Below are 16,454 nucleotides of genomic sequence, written 5' to 3' on the forward strand. Positions count from 1 at the left end.
ATCGTCTATTTCTTATCAATAATATATTTTGGTTGCCATTGAAGACAAGCGGCATTGAGGTTCAATGACCTTAGATATTCCATAAGGTAATGCGTCGGGTATTGGCATTTTTCAGCAAACCAATGGCTGATTTATTGCATGCGACCAAACCAAATGAAGATTATTCTAGTTAAGAAAGACTTGACGAGAGTAACTTTAGTATAATAGCAGGCTACTTGGATTTATAATGTCGGTCGATGTACGGTTATAATATTTGCTAGGCGCCCCAACCAGAACTGAAATTATCAAATTAGTTTTGCAGAATGCTAATACAGTTCTCTACCAAACTTCTTTTCCCGTATTGACTAGTTTTTTTGGAAATTTTCAACCTTTTTTCCATAAGGTACCTTTTTACTACACTCTGAGACGACGTTACTAGGCTTATAACTAACTTATAACAAAAATAAAAACAGGTAAACAAACGTTACGCATTAAGGTTTGAGATCACACAATAAAAAAAAATTGAGCATATTTTCACCTCTTTACAAAACATTTCATAACTCCGAAACTAGAAACCCTCATAAGGTACCTTTTCCCATGGAACGTCACATTTGAATTTCTATTATTTACTTTACATGTATGTTCTTGGGTTATAGACTTACATGTGTATACCAAATTTCAGGGTCTATATTAATTCGCATAACGTAATTCTCCTAATTCAATTTGGCATAACGTATGTTACGCATAATTTCTAAATCGCATAACATTATTCCGCATAACTGAGTACGCATAATGTTAATGCGCATAACGTAAATTGTCATAACGATGACTTGGGATAAATATAATAAGCATAAAGTTACTTTGCATAATTATTAAATGATATAAATATAAAAGGCAAATAAATAGAAATATAGACAGAGCGGCTCGAATTAAGGTTCAGTAGGCCCAGAGAACGAAGTTTTAAGTAAATGTAGCGCTTTTTTAGATCACAAATATCACAATACGGTTGCCAAATATTTAATTAGCAATCTTGCGGTCTTTCTCTAGGGACTTCAGCGATTCAAATCCTGAGTTTTTGACTAATGCTCGATAAAAAAAAATTGCCCAAAAAATCAAAATAATTAAAATTATGTCTAAAACCTAACAAAAAAAAATACTAAAAAAAGAAGAACGTGAACTTACTACAGTTACTACGCCTTAATAATGTTTACAGCAAAAAGATTATTATTTGTTTCGCTTTGTTTCGCTCGATCCTGCCTGAGCCTTGTGAACCTGACCTAACCGAGTTGGTTTTGCCCTGATCCATCTAATTCTCTTGCTTTATTAAATTATGCTAATTCATTTTGTGCCAAATAAAGTTATAGTTAATAATGTTATGCATATTTAATTTATGCGGATTCATTATTATGCGCAATAAGTGTTATGCTTTTTTAATATTATGCCTGTTCAATGTTATGCCCAATTATGTTATGCCAAAACTGTTATGCGAATTCATATTATGCCAATTAATGTTAGGCGTATTAAGGGGCACCCCAAATTTCAACTTATTGGTGCAGTAGTTACGGAGCAAATAGGCTGTGACAGACAGACAGCCAGACACACGAGTGATCCTATAAGGGTTCAGTATTTTTCCTTTTGAGGTACGGAACCCTAAAAATAATGAATTTAATAAATTTTTCACCTTATGCCCATGTGGCGGTAGCGAAACAGCCAAGCCACATATTTTGACTAAGGTGTAGAGTTAGTGAAGTTAGGGCTTGTAGAGTTTGAAGCTTGGCTCGACAAGAGATCTGACAACTTTTTGACAGTGCGAGTCTTATGGTTTCGTCTTAGCAACAATTTACATGAAAATGTGTTTGGTGGGATAATTTTTTACAGTATAAATATTTATTCGTAACAAATAAGTATTATATTAACATAATTTTGACAGTACATCTGGTGCTACATTACGACACCGGTGCTATAATAAGCACATTAAAACACTCCCTTTGGCCGTGTGTTAAAATTTGTCACTCGTTGCAAAATATCTATTTTTCGCACTTCTATCGTAAATACCTACCTATGTATTAACAAAAAAAGTCGCTTGTAAATAGTTACTGCCTTTAAAAAGTATAAGTACCGCAATGTTATTAGACTTTTTGATCTATAAACGTCTTTAGGTCAATAAAGCAAGTGATAAATGATTAGAGTTAGACCAAGAAAAGTCTGCAGCAATTTTGACAGCCCACGCAGTGCAAGTGTTATTTATAAGTCATAATTTTATAGAAGTTTCTTCAAATCGACCTTATTAATAAGAGATTAAAAATATTCAAAATTATCTTAAAATATTTTAATCTAATATTTCATCTCATATGTTCAATAAGGCCCGGGACTGGACCTTTTTACCTGCACTGACAGTGGGCCTTCTTAGCAACAAGTACAAATTCAGAATAATTGGGAATAATAGGGAGCAACTGTTATTTTTGAATGCTGGGCCTTGCTACCCGCCGGGCCTGATATGCCTGCACTTCACCTACCTTATTTGTTTTACAAGGGGAAAAGTTGTTGATTAACCGCTCGTGCTAATATTGATACCCAAACAAGCGAAACATTTTTTTTATTAAATAGGAGGCAAACGAGCAGACGGATCACCTGGTGGTTAGCGATTACCGCCGCCCATGGACACCCGCAACACCAGAAGGGTTGCAAGCGCGTTGCCGACCTTTAAGATGGGGGTCTTTTAAGGTTTGAAGGTCGTATCGGACAGTTCATTCCACAGTTTGGCTGTGCGAGGCAGGAAGTACATTCACAAATTCAAACATTCTAAAATTGAAGCACGAGCGTAGCGAGTGGTTCGTAAAATTGAACCTTGAGCGTAGTGAAGGTTTCGAGGGACGAAGGTTAAATAAAATTTTCATCACATCAGCTCGTAAAGGCCCTCTTGATTTTTCGAAACGGATAAGAAAAGTGGCATTTAATTTGATGCAAATTTTGAGTTGTTTCCGTAGGTAAATTGGATCAGTTGGTTGGTAATATTGACTTTAAAATTATAAATATTGAATAACGTTAGTTTGAAATTGATTTTATGATATCTTAAAAAATATATGTCGCTAGTCATTTATAACCTAAAAGCGCCAAATTACGCAAAATTATATTGAAATGACACCTGTGTATTGAATTTGAAGAATACTTTAACAAGGGTAGTTATCTGTATGACAATGCACCTAAAATAATTTTCAAATGTATCTATTATTTCTATACTTAACACGATAACGAATTCTACGTAAACGAAACCGCGGGCAATCCCTAGTACATATAGAAATAAATAAGGGAAGGTAAGTTTCCATTAGTGTACTGTGTAAAATAACTATTTACCATTGATAATAATTTTATAAACGCTTTGCGTATTTTAAGGTCACCGCGCTAACCGCTAGCCCGCGACCGTCGATCGCTGCCTCCTGCCCCGGCGCACAGCGCGGCGCGCGAAAACGCCGCGCGTTTGAAATATAAGCTCGGAATGCATACTTACGTATCAGTATTTAGTGTCGCCGTGATTTTATATTTCTAATCTTTTGTGTGAGAAGTAAGATCTTTATTATGACCGTGTAATATTAACTCTACAGACTTTAATTCAATATTGGCTATACTGCTTAACCAGAAATCAATATCTAGACAAGCACATTGTCTACATTTCTAACTTTTTACATGTATACTAAGTTGATAGGTAATATCGTAATTTTGCAATATCAGCTACTCTAATTCTGTATTTACATAATAATTCGTGTTTTTACGTTCACCAGAAAGCAGCTGTTCCAGATTTCTAAAAACCGAATATTGTGAATAAATTAAAGTGTTATTGAATATGTTAAAGTTTTTTGTAACTTTAATTTTATATTTACATAGTTATTTAGCAAAAATTGAAATATTTAAATATGGCCGAACGCTCCACCTAAAATTTTCTAACTTTTTACATGAACGTTATTTAACATGCTTACAATAACATATCAAAAAAGAAAAAACTTTAATGTTATCAAAACCCATTTTTGTTCCACCGCTGGTCTATTAGGTCGCTTCGTCGCTTAATTTTTAACTTAAGTGAAAAATTTTAGTAAAATTCCACTCAGTTTGCCCTAAATATTAGGATGTTGGGAGCGATATTTCGCTGGCAGCTACTTTTCTAGATTGCCAGCGGTGTTTCAGGTAGTACCAAGTTTTTCAGCAGATTTTTATAAAGCTACAGTTATATGTGACGTCCCACGGGTAAAGGTACCATATGGCGGTTGGCGCTTACGTTAGTATTAACGCCGCTCCAATATTATTGCGGCGCTATGCGACGTAAGCGCCAGCCGCCATAAGGTACCTTTTGCCGTAGAACGTCACAATTATGGAAAGTTTTGCATTGATGCGATGCATGAGATTTTTGACAGATAATAAAGAAGATAGTTTCACCTTGTGAAAACGCGTTTTCTCTAGTCAAAACTACGTTTATCTGGAATTAATTTTGAATAATTAGTGAATAGGCACTAAAATAATTGTAAGTATTTAAAAGTGAAAACTTTGTGACAAGAAAAACCCTAACTAAACTATTATGAAACCAAGGCGTTTTGGAAAACTGGTTTTAACTAGTGAAAACTCGTTTTCACAGAGTTGTCACGGAAAAGTAGTTTTAACTAGGGATAAAACTTTTTATGGTGTAATAGTCTATGAGGCAAGACTCTTCTCTTTCCACAGAGATTCGAGCAACGCAACTTAACTACATTACAAATAACATTTTCATACAGGGTGGAACAGAACGAAGAACTTTTACAAAAACGGGGAATTGTTCGACCTCTTTATATTTTCCTAATGAACTATGTTCATATTCTTTACTATTTACGAGATAAAGCCGGTTAAACATTAGTGCAAAAATCCACTTGTTTCAACCCTAGCAAGTTGATCGGGCGATGACGTCATGAAAATAAGTTTAATGACCTTTTGTAGCAAAAAAGAAAATGACAATTACATCTGAGTCTTGACTGTCTCAAGGAAGTTTCCTAGCTATAAATATAGGTACAGTATTTTGATACTGGCTCATAATACCGTGAAGTGTCTCTGTTCCCTCCCACAAATAATTAATTACCCGATACAGCTAATGCTCTACAAGAGTCGTTTCCACGCAAGTATTCCAATTAAGCGCACTGTTGACTAATGACGTACGTGTGAACTTGCGAATACTTGTAAATACTTAGGAAATACTTTGCGAGTTTAAGAGTAAAACATAGAACGTAGTCTGCGACAAACGCAGTCGCCATTTTCCTCTCTGGATATTGATATTATGGATTTTTTTTACATAATTTGATGTATACGAACCATAGCTATGCCCCTGCGTTTGCAATTTTGAATTTATTGATTATTGTAAAAATTTGGAATGATAAACAGATATCATACAAATTTTGAAATGCTGTGAAAAAATGTTAGTATCCAAAGAGGAATACGAGGACTACGTCTGTATGAAAAGGTGATTTCGAACTTCTTTCCCTTTTTGGAATTTGGGTTACTTGAAGTAGTAAAAAGTATGTATCGTTCTTAAAACTGAAAAGAAAAACACAAAAAATATGTTTCGTTAACTTTAACCTGTGGATGCTACTATTTCGAGAATCACTCTTAAGTAGGTACCTATACTTAGGGCATACTGAAAATTCCTGGACTGGCCACTTAGAAAAAATAAGTCGTCTCATATATCAGAACCGACCGGTTTGACGACCGGTCTGGCCTAGTGGGTAGTGACCCTGCCTGCGAAGCCGATGGTCCTGGGTTCGAATCCCAGTAAGGGCATTTATTTGTATGATGATACAGATATTTGTTCCTGAGTCATGGGTGTTTTCTATGTATATATATCGTTGTCTCAGTACCCACAACACAAGCCTTCTTGAGCTTACTGTGGGACTTAGTCAATCTGTGTAACAATGTCCTATAATATTTATTATTAAAAAAGAAAAAGAAAAGAATCCAGAAACTTTCAGTATGGCCCACGTACTGTCTTTATTATTTATGGTCTGTTTTGCAGAAAAGTCTGCATAAAATATGTACTTTCACTGAATATACCTGAACGTTATACTCGAAATAGGTAGTATTATTTTGTTGTCGAAAGTTATTTAATTAACAAACTATTAAAACCGACAAACATTTTCACTTCATTCGCTAAGCACCCGACCTTCGTCAAGAGATGGCGCCACTATCGGGTTAGTTGTGACACCGTATTAATCCTATAGACTAAGAGCTAGTCTCGGAATACAGTACAGTCCCCCCAGTACAGTAAGGCACCCCCTAACATACTTATGTTATGTTACACTTTTTTATACGGCTAGTATGGCGACGTGGGTACTTAATGGCTCCTCTACACGATGGGCCAACGCCGGCCACTCCAAGGGACGCAGCCATGCGGTAGAATGAGATAGCAATGTCACTTGCTCCCTCTAACGCATAAATGCGTCCCTTGGAGTGGCCGGCGTTGGCCCATCGTGTAGAGGAGCCATAAGCTGAGGCACTTACCTATTGTACCTACATGATAATGAGAGCAACAAATTGCTATAAGGATAGTTCTTGTTGCTGATGTTATTCATCAGTGGAGGTTAAAAGTGACAGGTCAGCAAAACTTTTCAGGGGAACAACGAGCAGGAACAAGTTCAAACACGTCCGCACACGAAGCGTAGTTGTAGCGCAGCGTATGAGGTTTCAGTCGTAATTACGACAGCCGTAAGCGTAGCGTAAGCGTAAAGAAATTTGACGCAAACAGAACAATTACGCTTACGCGACCCTTGGTGTCCAGTATTCTACGCGTCTCGTACTCGTAACGTTTTTACGATACGCTTACGCGTCTCTAACGCTTACGCTCCGAGTGCTGGCCTGGGGGCCTAACTGTCAAAGTTTCGTTTCTCTTATTATCAGACATAGGAATCTGCGGGGCAAATTATAAATTAAGACTTTATGTTTTGGCACTTATGGTACTAATTGCAACAAAATTTTGGCTGTTTTAAAACGATTAGGCAATTAAAAAATATTTTTTTTACTATTCTATTAGTACCATTCTAATTCTGTTCTGTAAGTTCTGTTCTAATAGTACTATAAAAGTGCACAAACATAAAGTCTAAATTCACAATTTGCCCCGGGGTTCCTGTCTGCTTATTATCATGTATACTTGATCAAGCAAATCTTGTCAGTAGGAAAAAGCGCGACATTCTAATTTTCTATGGGACGATAACCCTTTGCGCCTATATTTTTAAATTTGCCGCCTTTTTCTACTGACAAAATTAGCTTCACCAAGTATAGGTACCATTTTTCAGGGTTAGCTCTCCGTCTACTAGAGTAAGGTGGGAATTGTTTAGTAAATAATATTGTGTATACTGGGGTAATCTCTCTCAGTGACGTGGACATTGTGGACAAGTTTCGCAGCTGTAGGTCGTGTGAGGTCTGCCGTTGGCAGCTTGAGGTGTTTTCTAAACTTTACTTTATTAAATGTGCTCGTAACGTCACGGAATAAACAGAATTAGAATTAGAATTCTGGGCACCAAATTAAGGGTCGCGTAAGGGTAATTGTTCTGAATGCGTCAAATTTCCTTACGTTACGTAATTACGACAGTCGTAACCGTAGCGTAAGTGTAAAGAAATTTGACGCAAACAGAACAATTACGCTTACGCGACCCTTGGTGTCCAGAATTCTACACGTTTCGTACTCGTAACATTTTTACAATACGCTTACGCGTCTCTAACGCTTACGCTCCGTGTGCTGAGGGCCTAAACTTTCTTTTCTCAAAAAGGTTAAAGTTTCTTTTCTCTCATTATCATGTACCATTTTTCAGGGTTAGCTCTCCGTCTACTAGAGTAAGGTGGGAATTATTTAGTAAATAATATTGTGTATACTGGGGTAATCTCTCAGTGACGTGGACATTGTGGACAAGTTTCGCAGTTGTAGGTCGTGTGAGGTCTGCCGTTGGTAGGGTTACCAGATACAAATTTAGAATTTCCTGACAAAATTCCTGATTTCCCAATATTTTTCCTGACATTCATATTTTTGACGACGGATTCTTGCCGTTAGCCGTTACCCGATTTAGCCGATAGTCGCGTTTCATTCATTTAAGTTTTTTTAAATTAATTTTTTGGTATTAATTTAATTACATAAAAAGGTACTTTATAAAAAGTCTATCAATTCAAAAAATTCCTGACATTTTCGTGTTCCATCCCCATTCCTAACAAAAGGCCAAAATTCCTGACATGTCAGGAAAATTCCTGTCATCTGGTAACCCTAGCCGTTGGCAGCTTGAGGTGTTTTCTAAACTTTACTTTATCAAATGTGCTCGTAACGTCACATAATAAATAATAGTACTAGGGACAGAAGATTCACTCTCTAATAAAACACGTCTGTTACGATCAGGACAGATATAGGTGGCGACAGCGCCACGCGCGGCTTATGACTGGCCACCAAAATTGGTGTAGAACGGATGTACTTGTAGCTACTTGTTGCGACGCGACGAAATCGCGGAGTGAGCCACGGCTGGTAACGTTTTCAAGCACCAGTAACGGAGAAGATGAGGAGTAGTATGTTAGCGTGGTATGGGCATGTAATGAGGAGGGATGAAAGCCATATAGGCAAAAAAATGTTAGGGATGAATGTTGATGAACGGAGCGCGGATGGTAGACCCAAAAAACAATATTATTAATACTATAAACACGACTTAATCTCGTATACTTAGATTAAAGCGTAAATAGAAATTTAATAATGATCTGGCTAAATTTGATGTCCTTATTCTATAAACATAACAATTTAATCGCGTACACTTACAGTACCGAATTTATTTCTCTCGACTACAAAACTCTAGAACTTTTCTCGCCACCAAGAGCTTACATAAATATAAAACCACTAGCTCTTATACAGATGATTCGCTTAGCTTCTGAAGTTGACTGTACCCACAGAAAAAACAACCTCCAGACTGAGCATAGAAGCGCTATCCCCTTTGCCACAAATATACGGTAGTTTTACTGCATTTTCGAGAAGTGTTTTTTGTGTGACGCCCGTGTCGTTGAACGGACCAATCACGGCACGGGACTCGCTCACCTCGTCGCCCGCACCCCTGTATTTTGGCAGCATCGGTTTCATGAAATAATTGCTCTAAGGTCTGTCTAGAGGATTCCTAGTCTATGACTGTACCCTATCTCGTTATTACGGAGCTGATGTAATAGTGAAAATTAAAAACAACACGGGTAAGTGGTTTAGAAAAACGGGGTCGGCGGAGATGAGTTTTGTAAGTGTGCGGGATTATAGCGTTGTTGGGTTAAGACATGGTACAGGGTGCGAAAAGGACTATTATAACACAGGGTGTAAAACCTTTAAGCATCTATTAACTGGAGACTACTTGGCTATTAATTTCTGTACAAAACAGTCTGCCGATTTTTGAGGGGCCGAATGTCAAATGTATGGCTATTTCTACATGATTTGTACGTAACGTACAAATAGCCATGTCAGATAAACGTCAGTCCATACCAAAAGTTTGCACAATTGTGCAAGATTTTCGGCAGAGGAGTAAACTCTTAAAGGCGACTCCGGTTATTAAACGCTCTATGTATGAAAGACACGTGACTAATACAACAGATTTCAAAGGTGCATTCCTGATCGCATTTAAAGACTAAAATATTATTAAGTTTTCTGAATTCGAGATTGTTTTAGAGATGATGACAATTCTTGTGAAAATTTGTTTGGGCGATAACTCGGTAAAAATGTATTTTTGGCTGCAACGCTGCCACTATATGACTTGGTTTACACAAACTTAGTGACAGGCATCGATGTTTTAAAAGAAACTCATAAAATTTATGTGTGATAAGAAAAAAGCTTCACATATTTGTTGTTATTTATTTTTTCCACCAAGAAAATAAAATCTTGTCATAATTATGCGGAAAACAAAAAAAAAATTAACTACCCCGCATTCGTAGCTACTCTAATGTGCGATGCTGATTGACATAAAAAAAAATATATTTTTTTTTCTTCTTTAGGTATACTAAAAATGTAGCTTTAAATACGGAACGAAAAGGTATTTTGCCTTAGTTTTACGGTAATGTTAAACTAAAAATATTACTTGAAATTAGACACTTAAAACACACATTTTTAAAAGTTGACGCTTTTCCTAGTGACTAGATATGCTTGACCAACTTTATATATTCCGTCGACGTCCATCCGTCCACGAAAGTCAAAATTCATATGAAAATATGAACCACATAAGGCGATGGCGCATATTGTTGCTGCGAAGTTGGTGCAAACTTGGCTTACACTAAATTATGATAAAAAATGTGCCAGATGCTAAATGGACAATTTTGGTGCCAAAGCGAGTGAAAATATGCCAGATCTGCCATCATTAATGCCAAGTTGGCAACACTGATGTTAAATAGCCTTTCATAATCGCCTCATAACAGCAAATAGTTTAAAACCTATTATATCCCAACCACAGAAAGCTCAGCAAAGAGAATTTGAAATAGAGAGTTACTGTCATGGTAAATTATTTACATTGGATACATAAGGGATCTTACGTGATATTATACCATAAGGCACGCGCTCACTTGAGCGTTGGCAAGTCACTGCATTCCCTGTCTCTGCCAATCGTATCGGTTACGGTTACACGGTCCACTGACGCCAGGAGGCTGGGAACGAGAGAGTGGGCTTGTAGGGGCGCAAGTATTTGCCCACTATAATCTAGTCACGCGCAGATGACCCTGGCAAAGTTCTCAAAGGACATCGAGAAAAGTAAGTTTTGCTTTGCAAGCCACATTCGAACTCACGCTCGTAACTAGCTAGGGTCGCCGTTGCCGATTACGGCATGGGCAGCTATATACAGGGTCATTTTTGGACCGTTAGCCATGTTGTGCGAGGTGATTAGGTAGGTCATACTGAACAACTTTTTCTATGGGACCAACCCCGAAATCCCAAAAAAATTTGGCCCTCCCATAGAAAACATCGACATCCACTCGACCAAAATGTATGAATCGGCCAAAAAAAAACTTTGTGATTTCGGAGTTTGTCCCATTGAAAAAGTTGTTTAGTATGGCCTACCTAATCACCTCGCACAATATGGCTAACGGTCCAAAAATGACCCTGTATATAAATGGAGTATGGGTATGGAGCATTCTATGCTTACTCATTTCTCTATGGTTTCAGTGATCTTTATGGCTAGATGCATTTTACGGGCGGGAAGGCCTTCAAGACGTCCGCCGCAGTAAAGTTAAATGCAGGTTTTATTTGTCAGTTCGCGGAAGTCAAACGACGACGGCACGAAGCACTTACTGTCTAATCGATTTTAGGGATCCGTGGCTTAAAAAAATAGCCTTTTTTACATAGTTTTGAAAACATAAGAAAAAAGGAAGTACACAATATTATATGTATATTGAGTGGTGTATTATTATTTCTGTAGTTTTAAGTTCATTGCATTAGCAAGCGCAGCGTAGGACGTCCACCCACAAGATGGACGGACGACCTTGTTAAAGCCGCCGGAAGACGCTTATCAAATATCAAATATCAAATATCTTTATTTTGCATAAAATATGGTACAAAAGATGGATTAGCAATTAAGATGCACATGCATACTTCACCAGCAACTGGCATGCAAAAACACAAACCCTAGCTTTGCTACATCTATTAATAATGCTAATGAATCTAATATTATACATGTCCCTTCTTATAATTACAATGTCATAACAAACCTCTGGATGCGGGTCGCTTCCAACCGGTACGAATGGAGGTCCAAGGGGGAGGCCTATGTTCAGCAGTGGACGTCTTATGGCTGAGATGATGATGATGATGATGATGATGATGAAGTTCATTGTTATGCACAAACCCCTCCTCAGGTGAAGGTGAAAGGCCTCCTCTAAAGAAACCCATTTTTCTCTGTCCTGAGCTAGTTGTTGCCAGCTTAGAGCAAAGCTTAAAGTATAGAGATGGTAGATAAAGCACTGTTTCTTGGTTTAACATTGGACAAAAATCTACAATGGAGTCCTCATATAAGAACACTAGCAAACAAATTAAGTTCGGCCGCTTACGCTGTGAGGAGAATTAGACAATTGACTAATGTTGAGACAGCTCGCCTTGTTTATTATAGTTATTTTCATAGTGTAATGTCATATGGTATTCTGGTTTGGGGCAAAGCAGCTGACATACAGACTATATTTGTCTTACAAAAGAGAGCCATTCGTTCGTTAAGGGTGCGTGAATCATTAAGAGAACTTTTTAAAGAAATTAATATTTTAACTGTAGCTTCCCAATACATATATGATAGTATTATTTATTTTGTTAAGAATCTAGACTCCTTCACTAAGAATTCTGATGTCCATAACTATAATACTAGAAATAAAAATAAGCTTGCTATCAGAAAGTTTTGTGCTCGTAAAGTACAGAAGTCATTCGTTGGGCAATGCATTCATTTTTATAACAAGTTACCTGAGGATGCTTTAAGATTACCCTTTCCAGCTCTTAAGAATTACTTAAAAAAGTCATTGATGTTGAAGGCTTATTACAGAGTCGAGGACTACTTGACAGACAAACATGCATGGTCCAAACCAGAAACTGTAATAACGACAAGTAGCAATTAAAAACATTGTATTATGTGTAGAGTTAAAGGTGACTCAGCTCAGGTAAGAAAGCACATCAAATTGTATGAAAGCATCTCATAACAGTCATAACAATCAGTTAGATTCATATAATATGTTCTCATTTCTTTTATTGATTTTATTTTCTTTTCCTTTTGTAAGATTTGATTTGTTTTCTGAAAGAGCTACGTATTTGTGATTATTTCATGTACATATATGTTTATTTTTTATATCAAATTCTATAAAGTTATGTACTCACTGAGTATAATTGCATGAATTCTATAGTAATTTAAATTGTATTTTTCTTAATTACTCGTAATGCATGTTAATTATAAGATGTAATAATGTTTTGAAAAGATGTGTCCCGCCGAGTTTGTTGCCGGTCCCATATTGGGATACCCTCCTCCAATTGAGGGGGGATTTAAATCTTCTCGGGACAGAGGTGTACGGTTGGAGCCGGTAAATTTATTTGACGTTCATAAGCGCATTGTGATATGCCTACTTGAATAAACTAATTTTTATCTTTATCTTTATATTGAAACTTAAATTTGTCGCCCACGGTATTTCTGCGATACGCCCGTAAAACCTTCAAGAGTGTACTTCCCATCTTAAAGGCCGGCAACGCATTTGCAACCAGGTGTCCAAGCGATTCATCTGCTCGTTGGAGATCCGGAAATACTACGGTCAGCTGTCAGCGCGCGGGCGTCTCGTTCGCACTAATACATGTGCGGACAAGTCTGAGCGAAATGAACGTGTGAATGACAACTAAATAACTGATATGATTCCAAATTTTTCAATATAATTCATTTATTTAATACAATATAATTATGTTTAGGTACACGGCATTATAGTAGAAATATCAATGCGGCGATATATCATATCATATATTATTATATATCGGTGTGAGGTCAGGTCCACGTTCGAATTGGCCTGTGTGGGCCAATAGTAAGCCTGAAAGCAAAGTTTTTCAAACAATTATCTTACCGCTTCAATTACCTTATTAGCTTACCGTGGGGCTTAGTCAATTTGTGTAAAAATGTCCTATAATATTTATTTATTTATTTATTTAATTATCTCAATTTGTAAAAAAAAATTAAAGGGTGTTTCAGACTTTGCATTACAGGTGCGGATCGGTGGATCGCCTCGCCAGCCACGTTATCTACACTGACACCGCTCTTATGACGCTAAAGTGCTCGATGGCTTATGTGGACTTCCCAATTCTTTTTTAACAGTTTTAAGTAAAAGGTTTGGACTTTAAGTATTTGTACGGTCAAACTACTTAAAAGTACTAATACTACCGCTTTAAATTAGGGACCGAATACATGTATATTTTTCATACAAATTAACCGGTATTCAATATCGGTATCTTGGTTGGTTATGTATATTATTGCACTTAATTTAGCTAATCTGATCAATCATTATCCTTACCTATACCAAAATCAAAATCATTATCCTTACTTATTAGGTATTCTATAGTATCAAAGAAATAATGTGAAAGCTATGAGATATTTCGATTTTTAGTTATACCGATAACGGTCCCTGCTGAGTAAATAGAGCGATGGAATATCGCATAAAATTAAATACTTCCTACATAAGTATGGATAATTATATACTTTTAAAAGAACATAGATCACTAGATAAGTTTGGCAATAGACAAATATGAAACAAAGAGGTGGCCTATCACATATACTTTTAAAACTATATTTCCATAGACAATGATTGGCCGGAAAATATTTACTTACTTTTTGAATTTACGTATAAAAAACCTAAACATTGTATGAAATGAAAAAGTGGTATAAAATGTTTGTACCACGCCGACGTTTTTAAAGTTAAAATCTTATATACTTATGTATATTAATAAGCAAGCTATAGCTGCTGTAATAATTTACAGTAAAAAGTTAATTGATCAATAAAATCAATAAAAAAGTGAAGTCAAAAGAAAAATATTACGAGATTTGAAAATTTTAAAGAGTTCCCGTTGAGTCCGCGTCGTTAAGGGCGATTCACACCCGACGTACGACTCGATTCGAGAAATGAATTAAAGAGTCACTAGATATGAAATAGTAAAGATATGTGACGTTCCACTGCAAAAGGTACCTTATGGCGTCTGGCGCCACGATTCGGGAAATGTATTGGAGATTCACTAGATATGAAATAGTGAAGATATGTGACGTTCCATGGAATAGGTACCTTATGGCCGCCGGTGTTTACGTAGCATAGCGCCGCAATAATAATAATAGCTTAAGCGCCAACCGCCAAAAGGTACCTTTACCCGTGGGACGTCAAATATCTTTACTATATCGTGTCTACATAATCTCTAATTCATTGCTCGAATCAGTGTTGCCAACTCGGATTTTGAAAAGATGCTAGACTAATGTCTAGATTATGCCAACATTATGCCAAAGATTTTAGAACAACTTATGCTAAAAAAAATGCTAAAATGTCACTTGAAAATACACAGTTAAAATAATGTGGTCTCTAAAAATATTCTGTAAAAAACACCGCAATTTGTCAGTAGAAAAAGGCGTAAAATTCATATTTTCTATGGGACGATAACCCTTCGCGCTTACTTTTTTTTAAACTTACTGCTAATTTCTACTGACAAGATTTGCTTGACCAACTATAGTTGCCATTTAAAAAAATGTATACATGTACAGTCCGTTGATGTCTATCCGCCCACAAAAGTCAAAATTCTTATGAAAATATGAACCACATAAGGCGATGGCGCATATTGTTGGTGCCAAGTTGGTGAAAACTTGGCTTAGACTAAATTATGCTAAAAATCCTATCCTAAGTTTATTCAAATAATATTCTGAACATATATAGTAATATGATGAAGAGGTAAGTAATACAATTTATTATTCATTTTATACAATCATAATATTACACGTCATTCATCATTGCTTAATTCATTGCTAAAAATTATGCCAGATGCTAAATGGAAAATTTTGGTGCCAAAGCAGGAGAAAATATGCCAGATCTGGCATCATTTATGCCAAGTTGGCAACACTGGCCCGAATCGCGCCGATAAGTGACGCGACGGCGACGTGTTGGCGCCGCGCCAGTGTCGTCTACACCGACATTACTGACAACGCTCTTATGACGCCAAAGTACACGACGATTTAGGAATTGTCAACTTAGATATTGAAATAAAACTATGGAAAGGGATTTACTGAATTTAAAATACTTAATAACCTCATTAAGTTTGTGGAGTTTCTTATCATTATTTTTGACTATAGTTCGTTTGTTTTAGCATTAGAAAGAACTTGCAAGAAGGTAAGCGATTTAGACATGTCTTTTAATTAAAAAGCGCTTTTTAAAAATCAAAAACTATTACTTATGAAAGCAGAAGAATATAAATGGTCGCATTAGATTCATAATTGTTACATATTTGCCGTAACTTATTTTTTAAATGTGTTTTTCAATTAAAAGGCACATCAAGATTGTTTACCTTATTTCTAATGCTAAAAAATCGAACTATAGCGACCCACCTTCCTTACTCTATCGGTTGGTGAAAACTGCATGAAAATCAGTTCAGCAGTTTTTCAGTTTATCGCGAACATACAAACACACAAACAGACAGACGGCTCGATTGGGGAAATAAATTAGAGATTCCCTAAATGTGAAACAGTAAAGATATGTGACGTTCCACGGCAAAAGGTACCTTTTATGGCGGCTGGCACCGCGATTCGGGAAATGTTCACTAGATATGAAATAGTAAAGATAATTATCGTTACTAAATCGTATCTAGTTAATCTCTAATTCATTTCCCGAATCGCGCCGAGACCCGGCGGGAGACTGTTATATGTGACGTCCCACTGTAAAGGTACCTTATGGCGGTTGGCGCTTACGCTATTATTAACGACGCTCCAATATTATTGAGGCACTACGTG

At 36.6% G+C, this 16,454-nt stretch overlaps 1 protein-coding gene across 1 annotated transcript in view; it reads right to left on the reverse strand.

Annotated features, from left to right (window-relative positions):
* Positions 1-16,454, reverse strand: part of LOC134670708 (brain tumor protein) — a 502,486-nt gene that overhangs the window by 287,188 nt on the left and 198,844 nt on the right. The window lies entirely within an intron of this gene.

Source organism: Cydia fagiglandana, chromosome 14, assembly GCF_963556715.1.
Source record: "Cydia fagiglandana chromosome 14, ilCydFagi1.1, whole genome shotgun sequence".
NCBI classification, from domain to species: Eukaryota; Metazoa; Arthropoda; class Insecta; order Lepidoptera; family Tortricidae; genus Cydia; species Cydia fagiglandana.